Source organism: Aricia agestis, chromosome 8, assembly GCF_905147365.1.
Source record: "Aricia agestis chromosome 8, ilAriAges1.1, whole genome shotgun sequence".
Lineage (NCBI taxonomy): Eukaryota > Metazoa > Arthropoda > Insecta > Lepidoptera > Lycaenidae > Aricia > Aricia agestis.
The window spans coordinates 855,950-872,215 of NC_056413.1; positions in this window are offsets into that span (position 1 = coordinate 855,950).

Consider the following 16,266-nt stretch of genomic DNA (forward strand, 5'->3'; position numbering starts at 1 on the left):
TCAGAACTGGATACTTCCTAAAGTAACTGCGACCGAAACTCCATAGTTGCTGGTCGTTCTTACTTCTGTAGAGGCCACAAACAGGTAAGCTTTCAGCTTTACGAAACGAAGGAAGGTCTGGCCGTAGCAGGCTCTTCCTTTTAAGCTAACTCAAATTCTTTAGATGATTTAATAACTAACTAATAAAAAAAACAGACTTGCTGAGGATCCCGTGACTTCCCTCGCTTAACTGGATTTATTGATTAACTATTATGTTTTAGTTTGTAGGATCAACGCCTTGGGAGTTCCACATACCTCGGTCGATATGAAAATGTGTAACGTATTGCCCCATATATAAAATCCTGACTCACAGACAGACAACAATATTATGGATGTGTTAATACGTTGTAATATAACTCGTTGAACGCACCCTTACCCTCGTGTCTCAAGATATACATTAGGCTGTGTACACACTGTCACGTGACACCGGGAAGGCGGCCATTTGTCAATTACACAGAGTGGAGCTCCGACTCTTTGTTGATGTGATATTGAAGTCTTGTGATATATACGATGCAAAGGTCTGTCTTATTGGATTTATTGAGATTGAAATATAGGTAGCTTCCTGCTTAACTTTTCAATAATAATATCTAAGGACGCGTCAAATCACGTCAGTTTGGCACCGTGGTATAAATATTTGATTGACTTGTGTTACGGGTACTATACAACAGAAATATATTGAATACTACGACACAATAAATATATTTAAGGTTTTTATTATATCATACATATTTATGATCCACGTATATTGAAAACTTTTTAGTTTTTGTTCCGTCGTCGGCGGGATTTGAACCCGCGACCCTCGGCTTGAGCCACCGCTCGCTCAGCCGCAGAGGTCGTAAGCGTGCTTACATTTTTAATGATGAAGCTAAGATTGAAATCAATATTTAAAATATAATAAACGAGCATTTGCCCGCGGCTAAGCTCGCGTTAGCAAGTATTATTATATACAAATTTTCATCCCCTATTTTGACCCCTTGGGAGTAGAATTGATCAAAATCCTTTCTTAGCGGATGCCTACGTCATAATATCTACCTACATGCCAAATTTCAGCCCGATCCATCCAGTGGTTTTGGCTGTGCGTTGATAGATCACCATGTCAGTCAGTCACCTTTGAGTTTTATATATATAAGAATAAATATTTTAAATATTGATTTCTTTATCTATTTGAATAGCTGTTCCGGGGAGCTTAGTAATAAACACCGTGACACGAGACTTTTATTTATTAGATTTTATCAATTTCATCCTATTATTAAAACGTGTTCAGAGAATGTGATTTTTTATACGAACCGACCGTAAAACCTCTTAGAAGAGAGAGGAGGAGTCTAGCATCAGGTGAAATGTTTGCTTACTTGAGAGTTCGTCAAAATCTAAGTGGGGTGGGATTAAAAGGGTTGGGTTAGCTTAACACACATTATACTTATTTCTGATGGTTTGTTCTTTTAAGCACCAATTTTGTTTGCTTCTTCACAATAAGTACTATCTTATGTTCTCAACACTATACCTAACCTTTCCTTTTGCTATTTAACCTCAGCTAAGGACTTTGTCTAAGGCCCTGAATCAACGAAGTTACCACAAAATGTCTCAGTCAATAAATTACTTTATTATCACTTGAAGAAGGTGAATTATCACTTGTAATTTTTTATTTCGATTTACTGATTTTCTTAAAGTAATAAATATTTTACGGTTCAAATATTTTTTTCATTATTTTATCAAATTTCTTGCAAACTTAAGTATTTGAATTCTTTACTCCAGAGTTTTGCAGACATATACAAGTATTTTATAACGGAAATTCATTAAGTCGCATACTTACATAATAATTTCGGATTTTTTTTTACAACAAATAGCAATATTATTGCTATTTGTTGCAAAAAAATCCGAACATACAAACTATAAATACAATGCATTTTTAAGTCGGTTAAAAACCTACCACAGGTGAAGGGTCCTGACTCCTGCCATGGCCGGTTACGTTGAAACTAGACTAGCAGCCCAGGAGTTATTTTATCGTGACCAAATCAGGCGGAGGATCGTCTTTTTACGTGCCCATCCGACGCATGGATTATCTTTTTTGTCAATCTGTTGTCCCAATTTGTTGGAAAAAAAATTTCAAAGTTAACAACATTTTTTCAACACGAATGGGGTACCAAGTCAAGTCAAGAGATTAAACCTAAACGTTACTATAACTCCTAATGGAGATTATTTACAATTAATTTAGCGTGTAGAGTATATCATAATTTCCATATGGAAGATGATATTTATGTGGATATGCCCCAGACGGCTGGTCGTTATGATCGCAGCGCGACTTTGACAAATGCGCATCCATAATTTCTAATCCTAACGATACCAGCTTATCTTGACCTCCCGCGCTCCCCTCGCTGGAACTTGAGTAGGCTTAAACGGGGAGCGAGTGATTGTGATGTGGGCTCAAGATAAACTGGGTGGGTAATGTGCGGAGTCAGTAGCTACTTCGCACGATTAGTTTAAGAGCATGTGGGAATTCTTAAGACTTTATTTAAACAGGGTTTTAAATGTTATATAATGTTGTAAACGATTGCGTTTATATCTGAACTCTCTAATTTGTCTGTCCGTTACTTCTTCAAGCTTATAAATAAAAAATATTTTATTTCCGAATAGATTTGTAACAAATGCTTTCAGAATGTTGATACTACTGGTGCCTACCACCGGTTCGGGAACTATCCCGGCGAGAAGAACCAGCGTAAGAAACTCGCACGGGGTCCCACTCTTTACCAAAAAAGTGAGAAAAAAATTAATCTTTTTAAAATAAAATTTACAATTGTAACTTAAAATTATACAATGTCATCCATACATAATTGTAAACTTAAAAGTCTAAACTAAAATTTTATAAAAATTTGTTATGCCTAACTTTCTATGAAACTTAAAGTCTCATGCATGATTAACGAACTTGGTGCAACCAAGCTGAACACAGCATCCAGTATGAGAATGGAATAACTCAGTACTTGAAAAAAAAATTGCTGTTGAGCAAATTAATATATTAACTTTGACACGCGCGTTAAATAGCTTTGTCTACACTGTGCCTTTTTCTGTTCATCAAGGGCATGCGTAATAGCGCAGTCAACGGCGAACGTGAGGCATGTCCGCGACGCATGCCCACTGACCATATCCGAAACTTTCGCTTTGTTATTAAAAATGACAGTTGGCGTTGCGTTCGTTGACGCATTCAATTATTGAACGCGCCAAAACAAACGTTGAATGAAAGAAGATGACGAAAATTGAAGACAAAAGTAGTGTGGACGTAGCTAATCGGTATCAGAAGTTGTCCGAAGTCATGTAAAAGTGTATATGAGACCAATATACAAGGTCATATAATATGATCTACTTTACACTATTCATATTACAAAATATGTATACATACGCAGCGCCTCCTCAATTAGCGTGTATGATGCAAAGTTTGAAATGCAATTGAAAGTTTTAAAATTAATTTTATCAGGTGTATGTAATACGGGGTCAGATTGTTATGCACATAAATTAAAGTGAGGTCAACTAATATTTATGTTCAGTCGCGGCCCGCACTCCTAATTAAAACTTTAACTCATAACGTGAAACCTCGACCTTCCATACGAGATACAATGTAATAACACTACCAAGGTTTAGTAATCAACGAAAATACGAAAATATAATAGTAATCCATCCATACTAATTTTTTTTTTAAGATAGAAATAAGGGGGCAAACGAGCAAACGGGTCACCTGAACATGGAAAGCAACTTCCGTCGCCCATGGACACTCGCAGCATCAGAAGAGCTGCAAGTGCATTGCTGGCCTTTTAAGAGGGAATAGGGTAGTAGGGGAGGGTAGGGAAAGGAATAGGGTAGGGGATTGGGCCTCCGGTAAACTCACTCACTCGCCGAAACATAGCGCAAGCGTTGTTTCACGCCGGTTTTCTGTGAGAACGGCCCATTCGTGCCGAAGCATGGCTCTCCCACGTATAATATATTATATACGTAAGTGTGCCTGTCTTTCAGTTTGTCCCTCTGTTTTGACGCCACTGAAACAATTTTGATGAAATTTTGTACGGAGTTAGTTTAAAGTCTGGGAAAGGACAGACGTAACATCATGATAGTTTTTAGTTTGTTTGAATGTTTGTGTATTAACCCATCGATCGTGGAATAACGAGACACAATAGCTTATCTATTGTTATCCGCATCCGTGGTCTAGTGGTATAGTACGCGGCTCTTGACTCGGAGGTCGTGGGTTCGATTCCCGCGTTGGAAACATGTTATTTCCAAGTTTGGTTAGGACAATGCAGACTGATCACCTGATTGTCTGACAAGTAAGATGATTCATGCGTCGGATGGGCATGTAAAAAGTCGGTCCTGCGCCTGATCTCTCGCTAGTCGTGTCGGTCGTGCGTCCCATTGGGTTATGAGAGTAAAGGAATAGAGAGTGCTCTTGTGTACTGCGCACACACTTGGGCACTATAAAATTACTCCTGCGTAGCTGGCCTGGTTTCAATGAAACCGGCCACCGTCACCGAAACCGGTGTGGGAGCTATTATTATATATATTGTTATCGCGGCCGGATGCGGCCGCTTAGGGCTTCATGAATTAATTACCTCTTCTCTTACGCCAGTTAACCGTTTTCAATAATGAGGAGATACTGAGAGTCCCAGGAAAGGGCACAGAACACTAACACTTTCCTGATAATTTCGCTATTTCAACAATTATTATTCTTGTATATCTATGGTCCTACATCAACACAGTTGGATTTGTTTTTCAATGTATGAATAAATGATGGGCCAGTTAATTACACGATGCTGTTATAACCCGCGAATATTAATTATAAACTTCATTACACCAGTTATAACCGGTTATAGCCAGTTATAACTCGTTAAAACCGCTTTATTCCTGTTATGTGCGGTCAACAGCTGATTAAACATACGTTTAACTGATGAATTTTAATATCGGCAGTGACGAAAAAATATTTTTCTTATTAAATATTTTAAATTGATGATTGATCATAAAATTAAATATATTCTTAAGGATTAACTTCTTGTATAAATAACTCTTTTTGTCTGCATTGACTCTTTAATATTATTATCATTGTAATCTATCAGGGAAATAGATGATGCAAATGATGAACCTTCGTAGGTTAGGTAGGTAGGTATTAGTAGTAGTAGGTAAGGTTTTGTTAAGTCAAAGTTCAATTACTGATATTCGACTTCGCAATTTTTTTGAAATATTGATTGGCCTTAATTAACTCGACCAACTAAAGAGAGCCGCCATCTGCCAATGAATCAAATCTCTAGTGTATTTTTAACACGTTCTCTGCCGGTAGTACAAACAAGAAAAATTACAAAAAAACTTTTTGGTCGAAATAGATGTATTAGGTCAAGACTTAAACCATGACACCATTTAGGGTTCGATGGGGTGCAGGGTTCCTGAGATATATTAAAAAAAACCCTCGAGGTCACATGTGACCTACGCGGCGCTGTAGTACGGAAAGTACGCAATCTTTATCACTGCGCCGCTCCGGTCACGTTTCCGGTCACTGCAGTCTGACAGTCTCCTGGCTGTAACTCAATAACCGCTATGGTTAGACTTCTGAAATTTTCACAAATTATGTATTTCTGTTGCCGCTATAACAAAAGATACTAAAAACAGAATGAAATTAATATTTAATGGGGGCTCCCATACAACATACGTAATATTTTTGATCTTTTTGGCTCGTAAACAATAATGGAAACAGCTAGGCACTTGAAATTTTTACAATATGCTTAATTTTATCTGTAGTCTAATAATTAATAATAAATTGTTAATACCATTATTGATAAATGAATAAAAAGTTATAGAAACAGTTATTTTTTCCAGTCCTTTGCGTTTTTGTATTAAAATTTTCACGTATAATAAACACATGTGAGAGTATTGCTCTGCAGCGCCGCACCGGTCACTTACTACAGAGAAATGTACGATAAACGTGTCCTATGGCCTAAGAGTTCGTTTCAAAAACAGGTCTGCTCTGAGGTCACCGGTGCCCTACGTGGCGGCTTGATACAGGTATGGGTCCGGTCACCGGTGACCGACGCGGCAGAAAACGTGTTAAAACCGAGTTATGCATATTTAGCAAAGTAGTATTTTTCTGGATATTATTTTTAAAAGTTTTATACAAATAAAAAAGTTTATAGGTATACTCGTAACGGGAAAGTTTTTACGATTATTAAAACTGTTAGTAAAAAGTTTACGAGTAAATTGTTTTTACGCAGTTTTCCACAAATAGAATAAATAAATAAAATAAATAAAAAAGCCTTTATTTCATAGACGATTATTACACTAAGAATAAAAAAAAAACTAAATATGTAGGAATTAAACTAATTATTAATCATCCAGAACCCCTCCGCGGGTGAAGGCCTCCTCCAGAGATGCCCACTTTTCTCTATCTTGGGCTATGTTTGTCCATCGTGGCCCGGCTATAGATTTAATATCGTCTGCCCATCTTTTAAGCGGTCTGCCTCTGTTACGCTTACCGAGCGGGCCATTCCATCGTGTCACTCTTATGGTCCAACGTTCATCCGACAATCTGGCTACATGGCCGGCCCACTTCCATTTTAATTTATGAGCGTAGCACAAAGCATCCGTTGCTTTTGTTTCCTCTCTTATTTTTGTATGTCTAATTTTTTCAATTCTTCTTATCTTTAACATGCTTCTTTCCATGCCTCGTTGGCATGTAATAATTTTTCTCTTTACTTTAGCTGTGAATTTCCATGTCTGGCAACCGTAAGTTAGACACGGTAGCAGGCAGCTCGTCATGGTTTTTGTTTTTATGCTAACTGGTAAGTTACTTTTGAAAATCTCTTTGAGACTCCAGTATTTATTCCAGGTCAGTTGAATACGTCGCTCTACTTCTGAATAGTTGCTGTCTTTTCCGAAACTGATCTGTTGTCCTAAGTAAACATATTTATTTGTGTACTTGAGTGCTTCGTTGTCTATTTTTATTATTTTCTCCAAGCTATTAGTCATGATCATTGTTTTGGATAAATTCATCTCTAAGCCCACCTCTCTACCCACTACATTAAGAGATTCTATCATGCCTTGTAGTTCAGATACTGACTCAGATAGAAGAGCCAAGTCGTCGGCAAAGCGAAGGTGGCTTAGGTATTTTCCGTCTATATAGAGTCCTGTAGTTTTCCAATCCAATTTTCTTATGATCGATTCTAGGATGGATATGAACAATTTGGGAGAGATCGGATCGCCTTGTCTTACGCCGCGCTTTATGGGGAAGTTCTGACCGACTCTGTCCAGTTTTACTCTGCCAATGTTGTTGTCATATAAACTTTTTATAACATTTATGTAGCCTACCTCTACTCCTTGCTCTATCAGCGCTTTCCAGATACTTCTATGTGAAACTGTGTCAAAAGCTCTTTTGTAGTCAATAAAAGCTACATATAGAGTTCTCTGTCTCTCTTGGTATTTTTCAATTATTTGCTCCAGGGTGTGTATGTGGTCGATAGTAGAAAAACTCTTTCTAAAACCTGCCTGTTCCACCGGTTGTTCACTTTCAAGGGTAGCGCTTATTCTTTGGTTGAGTAGAGAAGAGAACAGCTTGTATAAGCAAGGGAGTAGGCTTATAGGTCGATAGTTTGCTATGTCGTATGGGTCTCCTTTTTTATAGATAAGAATTATATTTGATACCGACCATTGTGATGGGATTTGAGAACTCTCCAAAATTCTGTTGAAAAGGTTAGTGAGGGGTAGAGCAAGTACCGATTTGGCCGTTTTTATTGCTATGTTGGTTATATTATCCGAGCCTGGGCATTTGTCCGATTTTAATTTCTCTATCGCTTGAACAGTCTCTGTTATATGAAATGGTGTGATTTCTTCAGAATACGCGCTAGACCAGTCAATGTCGTCCGCATCGTAGATAACGCGTTCTTGGGCGCTGTAGAGTTCTTTGTAGAAGTCTGTTGCAATTTTAATAACATCTCTGCGACTGTTTAGCACTCTACCCCCGCTTTTCAGTCCGTCTATCCAATTTTTACTAGTTTTCAGCTCTTTAAAGGCTTTCCTAGAGCTTCCTGTCTGGGAGAGGTGTTTCTTGATATTTTCCAATCTGTACTTTGTGTAGTCGTATTTAATTCGTTTGCTAACTAGTTTGTATAGTGCTGTAAGCTCATTTTTCATTGATCTTGTCTTATGTTTAGTATTTTGAAGTATGTGCCTTCTTTCCATGAGCGCTAGAGTATTATCTGATAGTATTTTGTGTCTTTTATGTTTATTTTCTTCCGGTGGCCGAGCGGACTGGAGGCTTTGAGTGATAGCATTTTGTATGAGGTCATAACACGTTTGAATAGGGATATTTTCTTGTCGATCTAGTGAGTTTTTTAAGTAGGTTTTAATACACTCTTTGTATTCTGTTATCCCCTGCAAGGTATTTAATGTAGAGTTCTGAGTGTTATTAAAACTAGAGCGGCTCTTTTTTTGTTGAGATAGAATTATTGTTGCTCTAACAGGCCTGTGATCCGATGAATAATTTAGGTTTAGTACTTCAGAGTTTTGAACGATGCTAGGTTTGTTTGTCAGAATATAATCGATTTCGTTTTTATATTTTCCGTCTGGTGAGCGCCATGTCCACCTCTGTTTTGGTTTTTTTATAAAATATGTATTGATAATTGCCATTTTGTTCTCGAGAGCAAAGTTTACCAGTCTTTGGCCTCTTGGATTTCTTTCTCCGTAACCATTTGGCTTCATTATTAAATATTCGTCGACTCTAGGTTTACCTATTTTTGCGTTAAAGTCGCCCATGATTATTAAAGTGTTATATGAGATTTCCATAGCTCTGTACAAGTTCTCATAAAATAGTTCAATGTCGCTATCACTTGCTGTTTCAGTTGGAGCATACACCTGGATAAGTGTCATTTTTTTACCATTTACGGCTATGTTTAGTAATGCAACTCTATCTGAGATCCCTGTGAAGCTCTCTATTATATTTTTGTGACATTTTCTTATAAGAAAACCAACTCCATACTGTCCTTGAGTGAGTCCTGTGTGGCATAGTATATAGTTCTCGTACTCTAATATTTTTGTGCCCAAGCGACGTATTTCTGATAAACCTATTATATCATAATTTATATTTTTTAGCGATTCCGCTAGTTCTATAAGACGTGCTTCGGACGAAAGTGATCTAACATTGTATGTAAGTATAAAGAATTTATTTTTTGTGCTACTGTTCTCTGGAGGGTTGTGGTCGTAATCTTCCAGGGTGACCAGCCGTCTTGGAAGATGTTGTTTATTTTCTATACTCAAATTTATAATATTATTTGTTGCAGAGGGGGGCGATAGTTGCTAGAACGTTTTAGCTGACTTGTTGTTGTCTGAAGAGCTGGGAGAGTTGTTCAGATCTTTCTTGACTAAGAAGTTGAGCATGCTTGGCTTTCCAATTCCTTCACACTGGCTTAATTTTTTATGCGTTTGGGTCTGTTGTTTATTTTTCTTATTGGCCTGTGTATGTATTGCAGAGTCTGAAGGTGATTCGGGAGATTGGGTAAGTAGTCTCTTGTTGCTGCCAATGGGTTTCCTCGTACCTTGTATAATAAGCTTATCGTACTTGATAAATGCTCGATTACCCTTGTTTTTTTCAGCAACAACCTGCTCTTGCAGCTCTTTTCTTTTTTCTAGTATTTGTTTTGGGTAGTCTTCCGTTATATAGAATGGGGTTCCTTTGAGGGCTTCTCTTTTTTGTTTCAGTATTTTTATTTTTGTACCGAGTGTGGAGAATGAAGTCATAATTGGGCGAGGCTTTTCCCCTTTTTTTCCAATCCTACTAACTTCACGAATGTCTCGTTGGTCCAATTCTAGAGAAAAATATTTCATTACAAAATTAATAATGGTATTTTCGAGCATTTGGTATGATTTTTCGGTTTCTTCGAGGCCGAAGAAAATAACATTATTTTTTCGAACCTGTTTTTCTAAAAAATAAATTCGTTTTTCCTGATTTTCCACTTTTTCTTTGAGGTCCTCGTATTTTTCATTTAAAACATGAAGTTTTTCTTCCAGAATAATGTTTACATTTTGTGTTACTGTTTCTGTTACATTTTTAGCGCTTTCTATAATTGTATTTTTCTGCGTGTCTAATTCGTTCTGAATTTTATTAAGTGCTTTCATGACTTCTTCCATCTTAATTTTGGTATTGTAGTGCCCTCTCGCGTAATTTTTTACGAACTTGATCGGTACACCAATTGATCACTAGTTTGCTAGTTGTTATTTTAGTTTCGACAATTTCTACTAGATGGCGCTGCTGTTGCAGTCAATTTTGCAATTTCATCGTTATATTTTTGGTGACTTTCTTTATTTGTTGCAGTTGTTTGTAAGTAGGTGCACTATATCACTGACACTTTTATATTAAATTCTTCCACAGTTCACTTTTTGAAGAAAATTGCTATTAGTTCAGTTTTAACCGTTGTTTACTTGAATAGTTTTTACACTTGTTATTGGAGTTAATCGCTTTATTTAGGCAAAGTCCACAATATATGTTGGTTAGCACTTCACTATAATCCCAATATAACGTTTTTCACAATTAAATAAACACTTTTTATATTTTTAAGACCGAAGAAAACTGAGAGACGTAAATCAGCTGTTGCACACTCACAAATAGAATAGCGGGGCTAAAATGGTCACATTTAGCAATTCCTCTCAATCAATTCAGCAAATGAATTGTCAAAACTGTCAAACTGACAAATGTCAAATCAGTACAAAAATACAGAAATGAATTGCAAGCAGAGTTGCATTTTGCGATTTTAGAAAAATGAATCATATTATGATTCATATCATGATCCTTCAAAGCGACCATTTTAGCCCCGCTGAACATAATATATTAGAGCCAATCTCAGCGCCAAAACATTATAATGTCAAAATAGAAAATGAATTTTCTCGGGCTATCTCGACAGCATGCATTACTCGCACACAGATTTAAATTGTAAAAGACGGCGCAAGCATACGTTTTGTAGAGTATTTTCCTAAAAGGTATTACATTTTGTAGGAATACAAATTATAGACCTTTAAAATATAAGATAGTATTTATCAAAAAAAACTTGAGAGGTGTCAAGGGACACTCGAATGGAACGAAGTTATTTCTTATGTTCAAAAAACCTTACTCAAAAAAATATTTAAAAAAACTTTCTAAAAAAACGCCATCTAGTTGACGCACAGGAATACTATCAACGTCTTCTGCCGCTACCATACAGGTACTAATAAAAAAGTGTCGTTACAACTTTTTCAGCCTAGCCCAAGGCACAACGCGCGATAAGGAACAATTAGTGTCACAATCCTGCATCGTGCCATCGAAGTTTCTGATAACGTTAAGATATATACGACGTCTGAAATGACGATTTGGCCTGACCGAGCACGCTGTCTTACATCCCTAAAATACCATTAAATATAAAATCTGAAATCGATTTATTATAGACACTGAAGAGGTGGACTTACTTTATTAGGTTGGATTATGTCAAATCAAAGTCAGTCGTGATCAGTCGATTAAGCAGTGGGCTTAGCACAACATGACCAAATTACGTAGGTCCTCTGAATTAATTTCCCTGATAGTACAACCTAAATAGCGGGGTCTTTCAGATATGTCTCTGAAGCATCCCTCAGATGCATTTTAACACGGGCTTTTCTGCTTTCGTTCAATTTATTTTATCAAGCTTTTACCCCTGACATCTTGTGAATAAAAAAATCATCCCTCAAATATGACGAGGACTTTTAAGTTTTGACGCAAAGTTTGCCGTATTAAGATGAAGATTTCCTCAAGTATATCTTGAGATAGAGATTTTACTGCCACATTAACTATCACAATTTACACTAAATATGTTATCTAAAGTGAAAGTTGGCATGTATTGAATTTCTATAACGAATGGAGCAGGATTTAATACACAGGCAATTTTATGTTGATCCTGGCGTATAAGAGCTGTAATGGTAGTAGTGTGGTGGAGCTAAGCCCGTTCAAAGGCTACTTGTTATACCAAAAATATAGTGTTTATCGTGAGATACTGTTAAGCTGATCGCACATTTGTCAATACCGTGCACGTCATACGCACCGCATAGTATGAAGCATTCAAAATGCGGCGCTTAGGCATCCATTACACGGTAGGTTTTGCTGTCAGTTTTACCACAGTCATGGCTGTAACTGATGGATAACCTACCGTGTAAGAGCGTGACAGACGGTTGCATGAAGTTGATTGACGAAAATCTGGATATCTTGATTTTTGCTTCATGCAACCATCAGTCACGAATTTTGAGTGAATGTTGTCACATCTGACAAAATAGGAAAAAAATTAGAATCGTATATAGTCCGTGCAATCCACGAAGACGCGCCCCACTATTCCTCCTAATCGTCTATAGTATATGTGTACAAGCTTTCGCCAATGTTTGAGTGTTATCGGTACACACTAATTACCTATGGGTGCACGCGCACACTACAATAAATAGACCAATCAAGAGAAAGCGACACGGTGAAAGGGAAAGATGCTCACCCAAAAAGTGGTGGGGCGTGTCTTCGTGGATTGCATGGACTATAGCATCCATTATACGCTCATGGAAGCGTCAGTCAATTCCGTCATCATGAATTATGTTTGACTGATGGTGACTGATGGACTGACGAATGTATCCAGATTTTCGTCAATCAGCTTCATGCAACCGTCAGTCACGCTCTTACACGGTAGGTTACCCATCAGTCACAGTCATGACTGTGGTAAAACTGACAGCAAAACCTTCCGTCTAATGGATGCCTACACCTTTGAAAATTTTGGCTTTGACTGACATAAAACTGAAGAGAATTGAGTGACCGTCTAATACCATTCGTCAGTCCATCAGTCACCATCAGTCAAACAAATTCATGATTGACGGAATTGACTGTCGCTTGCATGAGCGTGTAATGGATGCCTTACGGTTCGGACCTTATTTTCCTGTTCTGAGGTTCGGACCAATGTGCGAGGTTTCACATGATTTCATACAACAGATTCCAAAACACGGCATGTTCGGCGCGTGCGTGCTGAAAAATATGCGAGCCTTTAATGACTACAAATTCCTTATTTTCTAGAGATTACAATAAAATGCTACGATTAATATCTAGAAGGCGACAATAGAAGTTTAATTTTTCAATGGAGATTGCATGAGCAAGTTGCAAACTCGGTGCAAACACGAAATTTAACTGCAAGGAACGAATCAGTCGCTTTGTCGAAACTCAAAATATAACTGTTACATAAATACGACTTTAGCAAGTTTACAATGGACGCGAAGGGGTGTCACTTTGCACTATAAAAAATATTTTACTGTTAATGCCTATGTTTCTGAGTTTTTTTTGGAGATTTTGTCTATTTACTGGCACTTTTAAATGGTCGCTGTTAAGCATTTGTGTCCTAAACCACAACTTTTTATTGTTTCTTGAATGCACTCTTGTTCTTAATCATCTAAAGAAAAAAAACTGCATTAATAATTCAATACGTATCTTTTGGGGGTAAGTACACGAATGCTTAAAAACTTGAGAGGTGTCAAGGGAATGGAACGAAGTTATTTCTTATGTTCAAAAAACCTGTATACCTACATACTATATCCACTCAAACAAAATATTAAAAAACGCCATCTAGTTGACGCACAGGAATACTTACTATCAACGCCCTCTGCCTCTAACATGCTGCAGGTACTAATAAAAAAGTGTCGAGGTCAAATCAAGGTCAAATATCGTTCTGTCTAGCCTTCAGATTTACGCCGAACGCGCGATAAGGAACTTCGATCCAAAGCGTCCAAATAATGCAATGAGAATTTAAAAAACGCTCAGAAAACGTTCATTTATAATTTAGTTTAACAAACCAAACATTGGTTTCATTTACACCTTACGCATGATTAAAGTTTAAAAGTGTAGGGAATTTTATCAAAAGTTTTAAAAATTACTTGACAAAAAATAAGAAAAAGGTTTAATGCAGGCTAAAATAGACAGTTCTTCTGTTCACGTCAGTAAATTTTGTCTGAATACGGCGAATTTATGCGCATTACATTGAAGACAAAAAACATGTTCACAGCATTACAAAAATTATATTATAATCAAATAATGCATTATTTATTTAGAATACTATTTAATTATTTTCTGTGAGTCGCCAGCCCTACGCAGCCGAAGAAAAACTTTATCTCTGCAAACTACGGGATTGAGTTACGAGCTATTGAAAAATTAATAAAGTGAATTTCGCGACAAGAGCGCAATTACCCGCCCGCGGTGGAGACGTCGCTGCTACGCCGCAGTTTAGGAATCACTGTGTAATACATACTTTTACATCAATACAGATACACCTATATCGCTATTTGTTTATACGTGTAACAACACAGACGTGGGAGAGCCATGCTTCGGCACGAATGGGCGGGCTCGACCGGAGAAATACCACGTTCTCACAGAAAAATGGCGTGAAACAGCGCTCGCGCTGTGTTTCGCCGAGTGAGTGAGTTTACCGGAGGCCCAATCCCCTACCCTATTCCCTTCCTTACCCTCCCTTATTCCCTTCCCTTCCTATCTCTACCATCCCCTATTACCCTATTTCCTCTTAAAAGGCCGGCAACGCACCTGCTGCAGCTCTTCTGATGCTGCGAGTGCCCATGGGCGACGGTAGTTACTTTCCATCAGGTGACCCGTTTGCTCGTTTGCCCCCTTATTTCATAAAAAAAAAACTAAGTGATAATACTTTAGGGTGTGCAGTATGTGACCCTTATGTGAAAGAAGCAGCGCTGAGAAAGCAAATATTTTTTGTGATTTGTAGGGGTAAACGCCTGAGCGTCAAGAATTTTCTCATACAAAAGTAAAAAGGACTTTTTCAGCGCTGATACTTTTACAGCGAACTCGATATGATGTGGGGTACTCAAATACATCCTAAAATATTATTACTTAGTTTGGTAACACTCTGTATAGCAAAACAATATTATTCTTCATCAATATTTCTATGTTGGCAGATTATCGGACGTCAGGTGTAGTACGACTTGAAAATCGAAGTCCGAAAAAAAACAAAATCGGTCTATTCGTTTTATAAGATTTTCGAGACAACAATTAATAAAAACACGACAATATTTTTGTACTGTGATTTGTATAATATACAGTACTTTAACATACTAATATTGTCTTTCTGTTTGCCAACTCTTCACTCTTACACGACTGGTAAATCGACTTTAAAAAAACTGCATGGATACTTTGATGATCCCAGCAATATGTAGAGTTTTTACTTGTCAAAATAATTTCAGCGCAGTTTGCGTCAAGGTCATAACAGCGTATATCCATCCATCCAAGAGTTCGCCATATCTGAGAATAATTAGTTTGTCTGCACTTTCGTAAGTAAGCATTAAAAATGCATGCATCGACGCTAAGGCATCAAGTTTGAAATCTGAAACAAAGTTGCCAAAGCCGGATTGCCTTAGAGACTTAGTGATGACCTATTCAAAGTCAAAGGTTCAACACCTAGCTTCTGAGGCATTTAGAGAGGACTTTCAAACAATTTAGGTCTGATTGTATTAGAGCTCATTCCAAGATCAGACTCACACATGTATTATCATTTAGAAATGAAGCATTTATTTTATAAATAGACCAGCTTTTTCACTTAGCTACTTGGCTGAAATTTCACTGGAAAAACTTTTCCCTTTTGTACCCTCGAGGGTGCTACTATTATCATAATTATTATTTTGATAAGATTTGTCCGTGACTTTATTTCCCATCATAAATTTTGCCATGATAAAGAGTAGCCTATGTTTACCTTTACATCCGTATAATTGTCCATATCTGCAACATTAATTCGTTAAAAACGGATCTGAATTTATCAGACTGTTTTATTTGCAAAATAGAATGATTTCTTTTTAAAATTATACATTGAAGAAAAAATTTACTGTTATTGAATTGAAATAACAATAGATTTAAATACATTTTGCATTTAAAAATGTTAGGATAGTAAACTCTAAAACTTGCTGACGCATTTTGGAAACTTTGCTGCAAGCTAAGAAACATGGCGTCAGCAAATTAGTTTAAATTGGTCATGCTCCTTTAGAGTTGACCATCAGGCGATATCATAAGTAACCCAATATGTTAAATTAAATTAAGATAATAAAATATATAAATTATAATATTATTATTATACTTAATTTCTATAAATATGAAAAAAAAAAACATAATTTTTGGTTATTTTTACTTTACTAATACTTATTATAAACTTAAAAGTGTTTGTAAGTCTTTATGTCACT